The sequence below is a fragment of the Phascolarctos cinereus genome, unplaced genomic scaffold (assembly GCF_003287225.1).
Source record: "Phascolarctos cinereus isolate Bilbo 61053 unplaced genomic scaffold, phaCin_HiC Scaffold_5;HRSCAF=322, whole genome shotgun sequence".
In the NCBI taxonomy this organism is placed as follows: Eukaryota; Metazoa; Chordata; class Mammalia; order Diprotodontia; family Phascolarctidae; genus Phascolarctos; species Phascolarctos cinereus.
This window is the reverse complement of record NW_027555958.1, coordinates 242,655,909-242,674,588: the sequence shown is the minus strand read 5'-3', so window position 1 is coordinate 242,674,588 and position 18,680 is coordinate 242,655,909. Positions and strand designations below refer to the sequence as shown.

General features: G+C 38.9%; 1 long non-coding RNA gene across 1 annotated transcript; it reads left to right on the top strand.

Annotated features, from left to right (window-relative positions):
• Nucleotides 1-9,728: 9,728 nt before the first annotated feature.
• LOC110217183 (uncharacterized) lies at nt 9,729-12,902 on the top strand. Its single transcript, XR_002326980.2, has 3 exons — nt 9,729-11,432; nt 11,978-12,059; nt 12,555-12,902. It is a non-coding gene; the product is annotated as an uncharacterized LOC110217183 (long non-coding RNA).
• The last annotated feature ends 5,778 nt before the right edge of the window (nt 12,903-18,680 follow it).

Below are 18,680 nucleotides of genomic sequence, written 5' to 3'. Positions count from 1 at the left end.
TACTGGGCAATTTGCCTGTTTGCAGAATTTCCCTCAGAAAGTAGAGGAGGGCTATCAAAGCTATTTGCCACAATTGCCTCTCACCTGGAGGCAAATTAGTTTGAATTTCTGACAAACGTGCAGAGAGAAATGATGGTCAGTCTCCTTGTTGAATGCTGAGCAAAGACTGTCCACCAGTAGTACAGAGACTGTATTACTTAGCTTTGTAGTGAGGTGGTACAGTGGATAGAGTTCTGGCCTTGGAATCAGGAAGATATGAGTTCAAATAGCCCCCTCATACACTTCTGAGCTGTATGACCCTGGGTGCCTCAGTTTCCTCAAATGTAAAATGGGGATAATAAAATTACCTACCTCCCAAGGTTGGTAAGGATCCAATAAGATCATGTTTGTAAAGCACTTTGGAAACCTTAAAGCCCCATATAAATGCTAGCTATGATTATTATATGGGCACTGAAAGTGATATTTTCAGTGGAGGCCAGATTACTAACACAAGGCAAGAGGACTAGACCCAGCAGCAGTTTTTATTTCTTGCCTAGAATTGCTACTATAGAGGCTCTTAGGGTGCAGAGACACCCCATACAGCACAAACATCCCGCCAGCCAACCTGTCTCTCCTGTCAACCCAAGTGCAGACAAACGAATCTACAGCAATCCCAGTGGTCAGCCCATACCGTCTACTGGCTCAGGTGTAGGCAGAGAGAGATCAGCCAGTGAGAGACAAGGGACCACTGTAGACCCACTTATGACGCCGTAGGTGTACCTGAAGAAATAGTTACAGACATATGTTCAGGTGACAATATGAAAGACTGCCCGTGTGAAGCGTGTCTTGAGCGTAACTGTATGTGTCCTATTGTTTCCTATTTGAATATGGTTGTTTATTATTTTGCATGTTCATTTGACTTTTGTCTGTGTTATGGTTATGCTTTTAATTGTTTTGTTTATTGTTTATTTTCGTATGTGCTGATGTTTATAGTCATGATATTTTCATATACTGATACAGTTAGCTGGCTTTGCTTTGTTGCTTATCATCACTATTGGTAGTTAGAATACAGATGTGTATGTACTAGAATTATACCTGCATAAGCAGTACAGTATCCAGTACTATGTTCTGCATGTATCTTAGGCACATTATCACCAAAGTACTGTGTCTGGTCATCTTTGTACAATGCTATACATAGTGTATAAAGCTAATGTCCACTTCTTTTCTTTTCTTTTTTCAATGAAAGATGGCAGGGAAAAAAAACCCATTACTGTTTAAAGTGCTGGTGTGCATTTCCTGTAGAATTACAGATTTCAAACTCACCCCAGCTAATTTTTGCAAAAGAATGCAAAATGTTTCAGCCTGTATTCCCTGCTCCCATAGGTTTGGTTGTCCTCTAAGGACAGCCCTAGGAAGTTTTATTTGCATAAGGAAAGTGACTCCTGATTAGCTGAGAAATTACAGAGGAGAAAGAGACAGGGGGAGAAGAGAGGGGATGCTCCCCAAGCTGTAGGCCTGTGGGAAGAAGCTGGTGCCCCAGGGCGTGCCTTGATTAACATCAACTGAAACTCCGGCTCCTTTTAAAGTGGACTACTCCAATGAGATGGACCTCTTCCTGGTTCAGCTGAGATTTCATCTTGCACCTGGTTCACAGATTCCCCTGCCTCTTGTGTTACCAGTATTACCACCCTAATCTGCATGACTTACCTGATTACTGTTTTTGCTGCTCACTTTGATACATACATGTTTGCTAGCTATCTGAGACTATTTTTTGTGTACTTAGCATTTGATAGGAGGAAATCTAAGCTTAATTTAACTGTTAACTTCCAGGTTTGTATGGAACTACTTCTCCTTTTGTACCAAGGGAAAATGGCTTTTGTCCTGAGTCCCCCAAAATAATAATATCCTTAGACTGAAAATATCTATACATAATAGATAAATATAATTCTAGCCCAGCAGCTCTTTTGACATAGGAAAGTGGAGTGATCGCCCCGTCAAGGATTATCTCCTACAAGGATTATCTTCTGTCCAAGATGAAGCTCCAATCTCCCTAAAATGTAGGGGGCGGGCATTCCACATTAATCTAAAATTCCAAATTAATCTAAAAATCCATTATATGTAGGCTACCTGAATCTTTGTGATATCACACTCTATCACAAATTAACATAGGATTGCAGTAAGATTCTTGTGTTTGTTTTTGAATGTAGGTGGGGGGGCATTCCAAATTAATCTAAAATTCCACATTAATCTGAAAATTCGTTATATGCAGGCTACGTGAATCTTTGTGACATGGCACTCTATTACAAATTAACATAGGATTGCAGTGAGATTCTCGTGTTTGTTTTTGAAGGTTTCGGTAGTCAGATTCCTGGAGGGTTTTTTGTTTTTGTTTTAACTATCCTACATTTCAAACTTTGCTAGTTTGTATAGTTTAAATGTTCACTCCTTTACTGTTCTAAAAGAGACATTAATTTGGTCACGCTGGAGAATCAAATTCTGATTTTCAAATCTGCTAAACTTCTCAAATTTATCTAGAAATCAGAAGGCTGGACAGCTTTATTTTGGCAGACACTTGGTAACTCCAGTCTTGATTTGGGTGTGGCAGAGGAGTAAGAACTATGGAGCCTGCAAATACCAAATCCTCATAATAGCTCCTAATTTCCAGGAAATTTCTGGCAGTCATAGAGAGAAGGGTGCCCATGTCATGGCTAACTTTGAGGGGAAAGCCAGTCCAGCCACCAGCTCAAAGTCCCATGGTAATATTACCCTCAGGGGTCCCTCAACCGCGTAGTTGCTGATTGGGCCACTCAGGCTGCTGCTCAGCATAGTGACTCCCAGTGTGAGAAAGGGGGAAACAGGAAGCTATTACCTCTGAGCAGGCACCATCTCCCCACCACCACCAGGGAAGGGAGCTGCTGCCTCCCTTCTCTCTCCCCTGCTGTCAAGAGAGTGAATAAATCTTGGCTTGCCAAGAGGAAGAGTCACCAGCTGTCTTTCGCCTCAGGCATTTCCATTGAGGCATATCCTACCAATCACATGATGCAATCTCCAAATACCTGTAATATATGCTGCTATGGGAGGCTGCACTCCAAGACCCTCATCATCCTGAATCTTGATGCAAGTCTATGGAACTTTGTGAACTGAAAGCAATGTGACAAGGGTTCCCCACGTGGGCAGAGCTGGCAAGAGCTCCCACCAACATCAGCCAAGGAAATAAGATACATGGGGCTTCTAGGGGAACTTGAGAAGTTACCTATCCCAGGCCTGAGGGTCAGGACACCCGACTTCTGGTCATTAACTGAATATGTGATCTTAGGTCCCTACCAAACTTTCCTGTGCCTCAGTTTTTCTCGTATGTCAAAATGAGGTAGTGATTTCTGATCTTCCAACTTTGCAGGGCCATTAGAGGAGCAAACAAATTTCTAGATATAACATTGTTTGAAGAGTAAAACCCTGTGTACAAAATAGAAGCTGAGCAGGACCTAAAAGAATTGGAAAGTGCCCCTGAGAGACTTTTTCCTGAGGAGGGAGATATCACTTCTGACTAGGGCAGGACTTCTTAACCTAGAACTTGATTTCAAAAAATATTTTAAATTATATTTCAATATAATTGGTTTCCTTTATAATCTTCTCTATTATGTGCGTTTAAAAACATTATTCTGAGAAGGAATTCTATAGGTTTTGCCAGACTGCTAAAGAGGTTCAGGACCCAAAAGACATTAAAAGCAATTAAATAAGACTTCATGGAAGCAGAGATAGATCTTGAGATAGATCTTGAAGGATGGGTAGAATTTCAACAAACAGAAATGGAGCAGGACCGTTCCACACGCAGGAAACAATGTGAGCAAAAGTAGTGATGTGGTGGACAACTGAGAAATTTGGGAATTGGGAGGAGGCTAGTTTGTTAGAAGCTACAGACTAGGAGGGAATAGTGTGAGAATTTATTATTTTTTTATTAATTTATTTTGATTTATCAACAACCACTTCCATAAGCTTTTGAGTTTTAAATTTTTCTCCCCCTCCCTCCCCACCTCCTTCCTCTTGACAGCATGCAATCTGATATAGGCTATACATGTACATTCCCATTAAACATATTTTCACATTAGTGGTGTTGTAAGTAAAAATTAAAACCAATAGGAGGAACCATCAGAAAGAGGAAACAAAGTTCAACAGAAGAGAAAAAAAAATAGCAATTCAACTTTCATAGTTCTTTCTTTGGATGTGAATAGCATTTTCCATCACGAGGCCTCTGGAGACGTCTTAGATCCTTGTATTGCTTGGAAGGGTTAAGTTAATCAATATTAGTCATTGCACAATGTGGTTGTGATTGCGTACAATGTTCTCTTGGTTCTGCTCACTTCATTCAGCATCAGTCCATAGAAGTCTTTCCAGGTTTTTCTGAAGTCTGCCTGCTCATCATTTCTTATAGCACAATAGTATTCCATTACATTCATATACCACAACTTGTTCAGCCATTCCCCAATTGATGGGTATCCCCATAGTTTCCAATTCTTTGCCACAAAAAGAGCTGCTATAAATATTTTTGTACATGTAGATCCTTTTCCCATTTGTATGATCTCTTTGGGATACAGCCCTAGAAGTGGTGTTGCTGGGTGAAAGGGTATGCACATTTTTATAGCCCTTTGGGCATGGTTCCAAATTGCTCTCCAAATTGGTTGGATCATTTCACAACTCCATCAGCAATGTATTAGTGTTCCAATTTTCCCACATCTTCTTCAACATTTATCATTTTCCTATTTTGTCATGTTGGCCAATCTGATAGGTGTGATGTGGTATCTCAGAGTTGTTTTGATTTGCATTTATCTAATCAATAGTGATTTTGAGCAGTTTTTCATATGACCATAGATGGCTTTAAGTTCTTCATCTGAGAGCTGCCTGTTCATATCCTTGACCATATATCAATTAGGGAATGACTTGTAATCTTATAAATTTGACTTAATTCTCTACATATTTTAGAAATGAGGCCTTCATCAGAGAGACTGGTTGCAAAAATTCTTTCCCAATTTTCTACTTTCCTTCTAATCTTGGTTGCATTGGCTTTGTTTGTGCAAAAACTTTTCAGTTTAATGTGATCAAAGTTATCCATTTTGAATTATGTAATGTTCTCTGTCTCCTGTTTGGTCATGAATTCTTCTGTTCTCCATAAATCTGATAGGTAATCTATTCCTTGCTCTCCTAGTTTGGTTACAGTATCAGTTTTTATATCTAAACCATGAACCCGTTTTGACTTTATTTTGGTATATGATGTGAGATTTTGGTCTATGCCTCATTTTTGCCATACTCTTTTCCAGTTTTCCCAGCAGTTTTTGTCAAATAGTGAGTTCTTATCCCAGAAGCTGGGGTCTTTGGGTTTATCAAATAGTATATTACTATAGTCATTGACTGCTGTGTCTTGCATACTTAACCTATTCCACTGATCCACCACTCTATTTCTTAGTCAGTACCAAGCAGTTTTTTTTAAATGTATTAATTTATTTTGATTTATCAACAATCACTTCCATATGCTTTTGAGTTGAAAATTTTTCTCCCCCTTCCTCCCCACCACCCTCCCCAAGATGGCACACAATCTGATATAGGCTTTACATTTACGTTCCTATTAAACATATTTTCACATTAGTGAAGTTGTAAGTAAAAATTAAAACCAATAGGAGGAACCATCAGAAAGATGAAACAAAACTCAACAGAAGGTAAAAATAAGTGATAGTGATTCTACTTCCATAGTTCTTCCTTTGGATGTAGACAGTGTTTTCCATCCCGAGGCCTCTGGAGATGTCTTAGATCCTTGTAATGCTGAGAAGGGTTCAGTTTAACAATCTTAGTCATCGCATAATGTGGCTGTTATTGTGTACAAAGTCCTCTTGGTTCTGCTCACTTCATTCAGCATCAGATCATATAAGTCTTTCCAGGTTTTTCTGAAGTCAGCCTGTTCATCATTTCTTATAGCACAATAGTATTCCATTACATTCATATACCACAACTTGCTCAGCCATTCCCCAATTGATGGGCATCCTCTCAATTTCCAATTCTTTGCCACCACAAAAAGAGCTGCTATGAATATTTTTGTACATGTGGGTCCTTTTCCCATTTGTATGATCTCTTTGGGATATAGCCCTAGAAGTGCTATTGCTGGATCAAAGGGTATGCACATTTTTGTAGCCCTTTGGGCATAGTTCCAAATTGTTCTCCAAAATGGTTGGATCATTTCACAACTCCACCAACAATGCGTTAGTGTTCCAATTTTCCCACATCTTCTCCAACATTTATCATTTTCCTGTTTTGTCATGTTGGCCAATCTGATAGGTGTGATGTGGTACCTCAGAGTTGTTTTGATTTGCATTTCTCTAATCAATAACGATTTAGAGCATTTTTTCATATGACTATAGATGGCTTTAATTTCTTCATCTGAGAACTGTCTGTTCATATCCTTTGACCATTTATCAATTGGGGAATGGCTTGTGTTCTTATAAATTTGTCTTAATTCTCTATATATTTTAGAAATGAGGCCTTTATCAGAGAGACTGGTTGTAAAAATTCTTTCCCAATTTTCTACCTTCCTTCTAATCTTAGTTGCATTGGCTTTGTTTGTGCAAAAACTTTTCAATTTAATGTAATCAAAATTATCCATTTTGCTTTTCATAATGTTCTCTATCTCCTGTTTGGTCATGAATTCTTCTGTTCTCCATAGATCTGATAGGTAAACTATTCCTTGTTCTCCCAGTTTACTTATGGTATCAGCCTTTATATCTAAGTCATGAACCCATTTTGACTTTATTTTGGTATATGGTGTGAGATTTGGGTCTATGCCTAGTTTCTGCCATACTCTTTTCCAGTTTTCCCAGCAGTTTTTTTCAAAGAGTGGGTTCTTATCCCAGAAGCTGGGGTCTTTGGGTTTATCAAATAATAGATTACTATAGTCATTGACTACTGTGTCTTGCATATTTAACCTATTCCACTGATCCACCTCCCTATTTCTTAGCCAGTACCAAGCAGTTTTCATGATTGCTGCTTTATAATACAATTTAAGATCTGGAATTGCTAGGCCACCTTCCCCTGCATTTCTTTTCATTAGTTCCTTTGATATTCTGGACCTTTTGTTTTCCAAATGAATCTTATTATTTTTTCTAACTCTATAAAATAATTTTTGGTAGTTTGATTGGTATGGCACTGAATAAGTAAATTAGCTTAGGTAGGATTGTCATTTTTATTATATTAGCTCGGCCTACCCATGAGCAACTGATGTTTTTCCAATTATTTAGATCTGATTTTATTTGTGTGAAAAGTGTTTTGTAATTGTGTTCATAGAGTTCCTGGGTTTGTTTCAGGAGGTAGACTCCTAAATATTTTATAATGTCTACAGTAAGTTTAAATGGATTTCTCTTTCTATCTCTTGCTGTTGGGCTTTGTTGGTAATATATAGAAATGCTGATGATTTATGTGGGTTTATTTTATAGCCTGCAACTTTGCTAAAGTTGTTTATTATTTCAAGTAGTTTTTTACTTGATTCTCTAGGATTCTCTAAGTATATCATCATGTCATCTGCAAAGAGTGATAGCTTTGTTTCTTCTTTGCCTATTCTAATACCTTCAATTTCTTTTTCTTCTCTTATTGCTAAAGCTAAGTTTCCAGTACAATATTGAATAACAGTGGTGATAATGGACATCCTTGTTTCACCCCCGATCTTATTGGAAATGCTTCTAGCTGTCCCCATTACATATGCTTGCTGAAGGTTTTAGATAGATGCTATTTATTATTTTAAGGAAGACTCCATTTATACCTATGCTTTCTAGTGTTTTTAATAGGAATGGGTGTTGTCAAAAGCTTTTTCTGCATCTATTGAGATGATCATGTGGTTTCTGTGTTTTTTTGATATGATCAATTGCTGATAGTTTTCCTAATATTGAACCAACCCTGCATTCCTGGTATAAATCCTACCTGGTCATAGTGTATTATTCTTGTGATAAGTTGCTGTAATCTATTTGCTAATATTTTTTTAAAATTTTTGCATCTATATTCATTAGAGAAATTGGTCTATAATTTTCTTTCTCTTTTGACTCTTCCTGGTTTAGGTATCAGCACCATATTTGTATCATAAAAAGAATTTGGTAAGACTCCTTCTTCTATTTTCCCAAATAGTCTATATAGTATTGGAATTAATTGTTCTTTAAATGTTTGATAGAATTCATGTAAATCCATCTGGCCCTGGAGATTTTTTCCTAGGGAGTTCATCAATGGCTTGTTCAATTTCTTTTTCTGAGATGGGGTTATTTAAGTATTTTACTTCCTCTTCTGTTAATCTGGGCAATTTATATTTTTGTAAATATGTATCCATTTCACTAAGATTGTCAAATTTGTTGGCATATAGTTGGGCAAAATAATTCCTAATTATTGTTTTAATTTCCTCTTCCTTGGTGGTGCTTCACCCTTTTCATTCTTGATACTAGTAATTTGGTTTTCTTCTTTTTTTTTAAATTAAATTAACCAAAGGTTTATCTATTTTATTGGTTTTTTTATAAAACCAGCTCTTAGTTTTATTTATTAGTTCAATAGTTTTCTTAATTTCAATTTTATTAATTTTTCCTTTGGTTTTCAATATTTCTAATTTGGGGTTTAGTTGAGGATTTTTAATTTGTTCTTTTTCTAGTTTTTTTAGTTGTATGCCCAATTCATTAATCTCCTCTTTTTCTATTTTATTTATGTAAGCATTTAGAGATATAAAACTTCCCCTAAGAACTGCTTTCACTGCATCCCATAAGTTTTGGTATGTTGTCTCATTATTGTCATTCTCTTGAATGAAATTATTGATTGTTTCTATGATTTGTTGTTTGACCCAATCATTTTTTAGGATTAGATTATTTAGTTTCCAATTATTTTTTAGTCTATCTTTCCATGGCCCTTTATTACATATAATTTTTATTGCATCATGATCTGAAAAGGATGCATTTAATATTTCTGCCTTTCTGCATTGGATTGTGAGGTTTTTATGCCCTAGTACATGGTCAATTTTTGTGTATGTGCCATGTACTGCGAGAAAAAAGTATATTCCTTTCTATCTCCATTCAGTTTTCTCCAGAGGTCTATCATACCTAACTTTTCTAATGTTCTATTCACCTCCTTAACTTCTTTTCTTGTGGTTAGATTTATCTAGTTCAGAGAGGGGAGGTTGAGGTCCCCCACTAGTATAGTTTTGCTGTCTATTTCTTCCTGTAACTCCCTGAACTTCTCCTCTAAGAATTTGGATGCTATACCATTTGGTGCATATATGTTTAGTAATGATATTACTTCATTGTCTATGGTGCCTTTTAGCAGGATGTAGTTTCCTTCCTTATCTCTTTTGATTAGATCTATTTTTGCTTTTGCTTTGTCTGAGATCAGGATTGCTACCCCTGCTTTTTTTACTTCAGCTGAAGCATAATATATTCTGCTCCAGCCTTTTACCTTTACCCTGTATGTGTCACTCTTTTTCAAATGTGTTTCCTGTAAACAACATATTGTAGGATTATGGTTTTTAATCCATTCTGCTATCCACTTCTGTTTTATGGTAGAGTTCATCCCATTCACATTCACAGTTACGATTACTATCTGTGTCTTTTTGTCCATCCTATTTCACCCCTGTTTATGTGTTTCTCCTTTCTCCTTTTCCCTCCTCACTAGTGTTTTGCTTTTGACCACTGCCTTCCTTAGTTCTACCTCCCTTCTATTAGCCCCCTCCCTTTTCTTTCCCCTTTTCCCTCCTACTGCCTATACGGCAAGTTAGATTTCTATACCGAACTGATTATGTTATTCCCTTCTTGAGCCACATCTGATGAAAGTAAAGTTTAAACAATGTTCTTCTCCTTCCTTTCTTTCCCTCTACTGTAATAGGTTTTTGTGCCTTTTTCTGTAATGTAATTTACCCTTGTCTGCTTCCTCCTTCCCTTTTCTCTCAGAACATTTTCTTAATTAGATCAGATTAATCCACTTACTTGGATCCATTTAACCCACTTGATTAGATTTTTTTTTATCACTGCATCAAAGTCAACTTATACCCACCCGTCTGTGTATACCTCTTTAACATGGCGTAATAACAATACAGATCTCAGGGGTTACAAGTGTCATCTTCCCTTGTAGGGATGTAAACAGTTTGCCCTTATTAATAACATGTTGTTGTTTTTTTCTGTCCTGTTTAACTTTTTATGTCTCTCTTGAGTCTTGTATTTGAAGACCAAATTTTCTGTTGAGCTCTGGTCTTTTTATCAGGAAAGTTTGGAAGTCCCCTATTTCACTGAATATCCAGCTCCTCCCCTGAAAGATCATGCTCATTTTTGCTGGGTAGTTGATCCTTGGTTGTAATCCAATCTCCTTTGCCTTACGGAATATCACATTCCACACCCTATGATCTTTTAATGTAGAAGCTACAAGGTCCTGAGTAATACTGACTGTGGTTCCACAATATTTAAATTGTTTCTTTCTAGCTGCTTGTAGTATTTTCTCTTTGACCTGGTAATTTTGGAATTTGGCTACTATATTCCTTGGAGTTTTCAATTTGGGATATCTTTCAGGAGGTGATTGGTGAAATTCTTTCTATGGCTATTTTACCCTCTGGTTCTAGGACTTCAGGGCAGTTTTCCTTGATGATTTCCTGAAAGATGCTGTCCAGTCTCTTTTTTTCACTGTGATTTTCAAGTAGACCAATAATTTTTAAATTGTCTCCTCTGGATCTATTTTACAGGTCAGTTGTTTTACCAATGAGGTATTTTATGTTTTCATTTATTTTTTCATTCTTTTGTTTCTGTTTGACTGATTCTTGCTCTCTCATAGAGTCATTAGCTTCCATTTGCCCAATTCTAATTTTTAAGAAATTGTTTTCTTCTATTAGATTTTGTATGTCCTTCTCCATTTGGCCAATTGTATTTTGGGGGGGCTTGTTTTCTTCAGTGTACTTTTTTTTTTCCCAGTTGGCCAATTGTATTTTTTAAGGACTTTTAAGGACTACATTTAAATTTTGTCCTTCTTTTTCCAAACTATTGACTCTCTCTTGCATACCTCTCATTTTTTTTCCCATTTTTTCTTCTACCTCTCTCATTTGACTTTTGAAATCCTTCTTGAGCTCTTCCAAGAAGGCTTTTTGGGCTTCAGAGCAGTTTATATTCCCTTTTGAGGTTCCAGATGTGGGTTTGTTGACAATTTCTGCCTTGATCTTCTCTCTTCCCATAATAAGAATCTATCATATGTTTCTTTTTGCTCATGGTGTTTGCTTATTTCCTGGCCTTTAAAGAGATTGAGCTCTCCTGCTGGGGAGCAGGAGGCACTGACTCAAGCTTCTTGTGTTGGGAGCCTAGGGCCTGGTCACTGGCTTTGTATGCTGGGGCCTCCAATGCTGGCAGTTGGAGGCTTTAAGGTTCTGGCAGTTTACCTGGTGTTGGGCTGGAATCAGCAACACTGGAACTCCAGGGGTAGGATTGGGTAGTGTGGCCCCCTGGAGGTTGCTTCCTCACCCTGGCCTTTCCTTCCTTTTGCTTTCTTCAGCTGCTTTCAGATGGATGTTATAGGATGTTTCTCTGCCTGGGGCCCCTTGGAGCACTTCTCAGAGTGTTGCTCAGGCACTGGGAGACTTGGTTGCCATAGAATGCTGAAGCATGTGATGGTTTCATAAGCTCTTTTCCACTGGTTCCCCTGCCCTTACTGAGGCACTTGGGGATCTTGGTGTTGGTGTTTGCCTACTCCACCACCCGGGTTTCAGGATCTCCTCCTGGTATGGTGAGGTGGGGCTTTCTGCTAGCTTGCTGGGATGCCTCCAGTTCTGTACTGCTCCCCATCTCCCAGGGCAAGAAAGGCCTTTCCCGTTAATCCCTCAAGGTACTTGGGCTACTTGACTGCTGTACCCTGTCTTTCCTCTGGTTCACTTGTTCCAGGGTTTTTCCTGGGGTGATATTTTCTGGACTTTCAGAGGTTAATAAGGGATGGTAAGAGCAACTTACTTCTTACTCCACTATCTTAGCTCCTGGAAATGGAATCCTGAGTGTGAGAAATTTTGAAGAAGAGGTTAAAGCCAGATTTTGTGCAGTGAATGACTTGGTATGGTAAGTACTGGGGAACCACTGAAGATTTTTGGGCAGTAGAGATAAGCAGATGCATGCTTTTATGCTTTAATTAGCTTAATCTTCTGTTGCTACTGAGGATGAACTGGAGAGAGGAAGAACTATAATACATTGAATAAATTTTTAAGGAGTAGTTTTCCTTCATCTTTTACCTTTTGTTAGTGACAACATTCTTGTGTCAGATAGCTGATGGACCATCAGTGGCTACAGAGCAGAACAAAATGGTCTCAAAAGTCAGATAGTCAAAGTATGATATGGGCCTTCTTAAACCAGTCATCTTCAACTGGTTTTGATCATGCACCCCTATCAATAAAATTTTTTTGAATATACATTGCCAATAGATGCATATATTTCTAAATTATGCACATATACTACTGTAATGATATATACATTATGAGATAAATATAAAATAAAATAATTTTAAACATTCTTTTATTTAATAAAATAAACAAACTTTATCCACTTCTGATTATCTAGACTTCTTCACCATTCCCCAGAAGCCTTCTCCCTCCGGAAGATGCCTCTGCCCCTGTAACCTTTTCTTCTCATTGGTGAATTGCTCCAAGAACTTCCATTTTAAGGAAGTACCCAGGCCAGCTGATGATTCGTCATTCTGGCTATGAGGGCCAATAGAAAAGATCTCCTCTTAACCACATGGTTAGCCAAAGAGAACCAGTAACAGAATAGCCATGCATATTTCCTAGTGTCTCCAAGGTATTTCCCTTGTACATTATCACAATGCTCTGGAAGCAGTTAGTTCTCCTAGTTCCCTAGGAGAGACATCATCTGAGCAAACTTGAGATTTGCCCATGTATCTGCTCATTAAACCCATGTAATGTTTTGTTTCATTTGTTGTTGTTTTTTAACCCTCATCTTACACCTTGGAGTAACAGGACCTAGCTCAATTACTCATGCGTGTGAGAGCATTTTAAAAATTGTGAAAGTCTGTACATTTTATTATATCAAGGAAGCATGATATGGCCACAAAAAAGCTGGTTGGTTAGTTGTGGTCCTTCATACTCGAAAAGAACCAGAATGATATCACTGTGTTGGTGTGCACGGTAGTAATCTGTTTATATCTTCCTACAAGGCTATAAACTCTTTGAGGACATAGTTTTATTTAAACTGTTGGAATAGTTTGGTTAGACTTGGTCTCTTTCCTAACGGGCTGTGGGGAGAAGGGGAAGACAATAGTACCTCTTTTAGAAGGTCCTTCCTTCCAAATGAAGGTTCTTTCCATAGAAAGGAACAATGATAATGGTGATGAATCCATAGGTATACCCAAAGAAATTCAGTCAATCCTGGTGTGCCTCATCTGCCTTGCTTTGCATTGGCTGCTATAGATGCATAAAGTTTTCTCCTCCTATAGTAGTATACATATAAAGGGGCACCTGAGAAATTTGTTTAATCCTGTAGTACAAAGTAATACCCCAGGAAAATGGACCACTCAAAACCAAGGTGCAGTGTGGGCGGAGCTGGACATCACTTATACTGTCAAATGACCTAGAATCAAGACAAAAAGGACCCAGGGTATCCAAATCACAAGCTAGCAAATGTTCTATAGCAATAAAAAATGCTACTGTATCAAAATTTTTTTCACCGGATCTATGATTTCATTGGCATAAGGAATTCCTAGGCAGGAAATCCCTCTACCAATGAAGATAGGCAACTCTTTTTGCAACTTATATATAGTATTAGAAACTTACCTGGGACGCTAAGGGGTGACGTGACTTGCCTGTGGTCATACAGCTGGTATGTGTCAGAAATGAGATGAATCCAGGCTGACTCTCTATTTCCTTTGCTAAAATGCAGAAAACTAGGTAAATATACATGTGTGTTTGTGTGATCTGTGTGACTCTCCCTTGAATTCAGAGGTGAACCTTTATGACTTCGTGTTTCCTCAGTTTTTAACATGTTGTTCTGCACACAGAAGAAATTTAATAATTGATTGTGGTCATTGCCATTGCCTATGGGGAATGCCACAGATACAGCCCAAAGGGTGGTTGATTCAGTTCATGTATATGCAAAATGGGATTAAATGTACTCTTTAGAATACAAGAAGCATTAGAACACCTAATTAAATGACAGGTTATAGAATTAGGTTTTCATATGCAAAAAAAAAATATTTTAAATGAATGAAAACAGTGTAAAGACAAGATGATGAATAGCAGCAGGAAATGTCTCTGCTAAGAAACATGGTCCTGGGGTCCCCATGGTTTAGCTAAACATGACTAATTCATTAGAAGGATCACAGACTTTAGGCTGAGAGACCTTAGAGTTCATTTAGTCTAATCCCCTCATTTTATCGATGAGGAACTGAGGTCTTAAAGTGATTTGCATGAGGTGACCCAGACAAAAAGTGGCAGAGCTGGGATACTGAGATTGTCTGACGGTGAATCAGCTGCTCTTGGCATGATCTTACCTTTTACTTCCTGATATGAGAGCCATCCTCAAACCCATGAAAACCAGCCCAGTCCAAATAATGTATGCATCTAAGATAAGACTTTACAGGAAGGAAAAGGTGTCCTCCCTAATCAAGACATAACCTATGCCCAGGCTCTGCCTCTTTTCTTTATGTTTTTACTTACCCCAGGGCTCAGGGTGATCGATGGTAATTTGGGGAACAGAGAGCACTTCTGCCCCCCCCCACTTCCCACCACATGCCCTTCTAATTCACTGAGTTTTAAGGAAGTGCAAGCTTACAGGGAGACAGTGTAGACATTGTAGACACAAGATATACATGCTCTGGAACAGACAGCCAAGAGATTGGAGGAGGGGAATGAGATCTCCCCTTCCTTTCTCTGCCTAGGAGAAAGACTTCCATTCCTCGGGGGGGCTGGGGCAGAGAGCGAGAGCCAGCCTGAACTAAGTTGCAAGAGCCAATTGTTAAATGTTCAGGGTGTGCATTTACACCTTGGAAATTGGCAAGCTATAAATCAGGGGTCAATTTACTGTTTGTTGATTGTTTGGACTTTTAAAAAAATGGTAGGGGAAATGTTACTGCTATTCATTCATCCTTTGTTTTCGAAGAAGACCAATGACATAACAGGTGATGTCTTGATTTGTCAGTGAACTGGATTTAAGTGAGGCAGAGTTACACAAAGTCACCATTTAAAAGTGTGTCCTGCACACAGATAGCTGGAAGTTAAATATTTATCAGCACACTGCTGTATGTGGTATATGGAGAACAGAAAATCACTACAAGTCTGCTGAAACTCCTCGCCCAGCACAGGGATAAGTAGCAGTTGATTTGCCTGACTATGACATTCTGAAACTTCAGTGGTCAGAACCAGGTTCAAATCCTGTCTCTAAAACATTATCAGTGAGAACTTTGGCGAATCACTTTCCTTCTCTTGGCTTCAGTTTTCTCATCTGTAAAATGGTGGGACTGGACTAGAAGATGGTCCCTTCCACCTCTAAATCTATTACCCCATGAGCTAATCAGTACTCCCTCTATCTATGATGCCCTGGACCAGAAGACAAGGACCAGTGTCAGAGAAAGCTAGCTCCAGAAAGCAGATGATGGGGATCATAGAGACAAGATCAGACCTGTAGCCGGGCTGGCGAGAAGGCAGGGAAACTGAGTCACCTCCCTAAACTGCTGCTCCTCCCTTGCCCGCAGAGCCAAACCCATGGCCAACCAACTTCCCAAGATCTTCCTCACTACCTACCACTTGAGGGGGTGAAGGGTGGAAGAAGAAAGGCCAAGTTCTTTGAAACTTACCCTGGAGCACTCCAAAAGGAAATCTGGAAGGGCAAATCTTTGAGAGCTGATTGGGTAGAATGTTCCATGGAGGAGTGCTTAGCCATTTTCCTGGGGTAAATAACATAAAAAGAAGAGGCAGAGCTGGGTATATTAAATAAACTAAACTACTGTAAATTCAGTACCTTTGTCTGCTGAATGTGGTGGTTGATCAAAAAGAGAGCAAGGACTTTCTCGTGTAAGGGGTGAGAAAGTAGTAAGTCAGAGATTTTAAGTAATTTTATGTTTTATTTATTTGTTTGCTTTTTGGTGAGGCAGTAGGGGTTAAGTGATTTGCCCAGGGTCACAGAGTCTCTGAGGCCGAATTTGAACTCAGGTCCTCCTGACTTCAAGGGTAGAGCTCTGTCCACTGTACCATCTAGCTGCCCCCTTATTTTAAGTAATTTTATGGCCATATGCATTTCATACCCTCTATCCGTTTTGAATCTGACATTGTAGGGTTTTTCTCCTTAAACTTATCAGCCATGAAACCCAGCTTGGGTGGGGGGAGAAAGGAAAGTGGAGACTCAATGATCTGTGTGTCAGAGAGACCTTGATGAAATCACTGGGCTAGTGGCTTGAGTATAAAGCCACCTGATGGGCAAATTATATATTACACTCCCTTGCTTGTTAATTAATAAAATGATACCCTGCCTTCCTGTAAGTCACGAGCTGCCATGGGCTGCTTACACTCCTCGAGTACCCAAAAGTGTCACATGGGATATTAAGTGCCCACAAAGCCTACGCCCATGTCCCTAGGAGTTGCTTTCCACCCCAACCCCCACTCACCCCCAAACCAGTTTTTCTGCCTGGGTTGGTTAGCGTCTGGACTCACTTGTGACTCTATCTGACAGGCAGAACTAGCTGGTGGTGAGAATCCACCTCCGCTTATTGAAATGACACAAGAAGAGATGAGCTCTTGGGTCCCTGGGACTTGGAAAGTTTTTTCTATCCTCATTGGTGAGCACTTTGTTTACTCCAAGGAAGACCATTGAATCACAGGGGGACTAATGAATGGTAATTTCCTTCTAAACATAGCCAGGCAAAGAAGGATAGAGTTTCTGTCGCCACTTTCTTCTAGGTCTGAAGATAGACGACGCCAACCTTTTTGCCTAAGAAGGTTGCACAGCTCTCAATTCACTATTCCCTCCTTACCTAGCTGGAGAGGTCCTGCCCACTCTGACCTGAAATCTCAGAGCTCTGTTGCTTTAAGCTGGTTCCACTGCAGAGAAGAGCAGTGGGAGGGTTTGGTGACTTCAGCCAAAATCTGTCTCTGTCTCTCACCAGCCAGACACAATTATAACTCCAGCCTCCTGGAGAAGCTACTGTGAATTTGCACAATCTGTGCTCCATGGTCCCATGGTGCTCCAAAAGACTGGGGCCTATTCTGAGCCCTCTGAATATATTTCAGAACAGTAAAATCTCAATCCAACCAAATAGCTTCAGGTTAGGACCCCTCCAGCTGACTTGAAGGTCCAGCTGGGAGTGCAGAGAGCAGTTATCATCCACCAGTATTTATTTACCTGGCTTCTTTCCAGGTAGCATAGGATGGTGACTTTGGGCTGTGGAATGAGACTTAGAATCACAGATTCAGTGCATAACCAAATAGCTGGAACCCTGTATGCAAAGTCTGAGGCCAATGAAGGCCAAAAATTGAGTGAAACCTGTCATTAGTATCTACAGAACAAAAAAAGTGTAATTCTCTTAAGTAGTCCCAGGGGCTGCCCACCCTCTCTCTTGGGTGGAGGCAACTTGGCTAATAGTAGCAGCAGGCATTAGATAAAGCACCTGAGAGTTTTGCAAACCACTTTTATCTACATTATTTTATTTGATCCCCACAACAATCCTGGGAGGAAGTTCTCACAGTTGGTATTATGTCCCCATTTTATGGATAATGATGACAAGTTAAGTGACTTGGTAATTGTTCCATAGCAAGTAACTTTTAGACCCATAGGTGTTCTTAACCTGAGATCCATGAATTTATTTTTAAAAATATTTTTTGATAACTTTGAATTTCAGTATTTTCAAATTTTGTATTTCAATATAATTGATTTCTTTTGTAATCTCTTGTATTTAATTTTATGCATTTAAAAAATTTTTACTGAGAAGAGGTCCCTAGGTTTTATCTGATGGCCAGAGGGTACATGATCCCAAAAAGGTTAAAAACTCCTGCTTTAGAGGTTATTATTGTTATTACTAAAATTCATATAGCTCTTACTATGTGTCTGGCACTGTGCTAAATGCTTTAAAATTATTATCTCATTTGATCCTCACAACAGCTGTGAGAGACAGGTACCGTTATTTATTATCCCCATTTTATAGATGAGGAAACTGAAGTAAACAGAAGTTAAATGACTTGCCCAGGTTCACATAGCTAGTAAGTGTCTGAGGCTGGATTTGAACTCAGGTCTTTCTGACTCTAGATGCAGGACTCAAACTGAGGCTTCTCTTTAAGTCCACCACACATTCCACTATTCCCACACATCATGTCTCTGTGTCACATTTTAGTAATTCTCCCAATATTTCAAACTTTTCATTGTTATTATATGTTGTGTTATGGTGATCTGTGATCAGTGATCTTTGATGTTACTATTGTAATTATTTATCATGCCTATGTAAGACAGCCAACTTAACTGACAAATGTTATGTGTGTTCTGATTGCTCTACCATCTACTAGCCATTCCCCATCTCCCTCCCTCCCCTTGGGCCTCCCTATTTCCCAAGATACAACAATATTGAAATTCAGCCAATTAATAACCCTATAATGACCTGTAAGTGTTCAAGTGAAAGGAAGAGTCTATCCATGAAGGCAAACTTCATTGTTGTCTTATTTTAAGAAATTGCCACAGATACCCCAAACT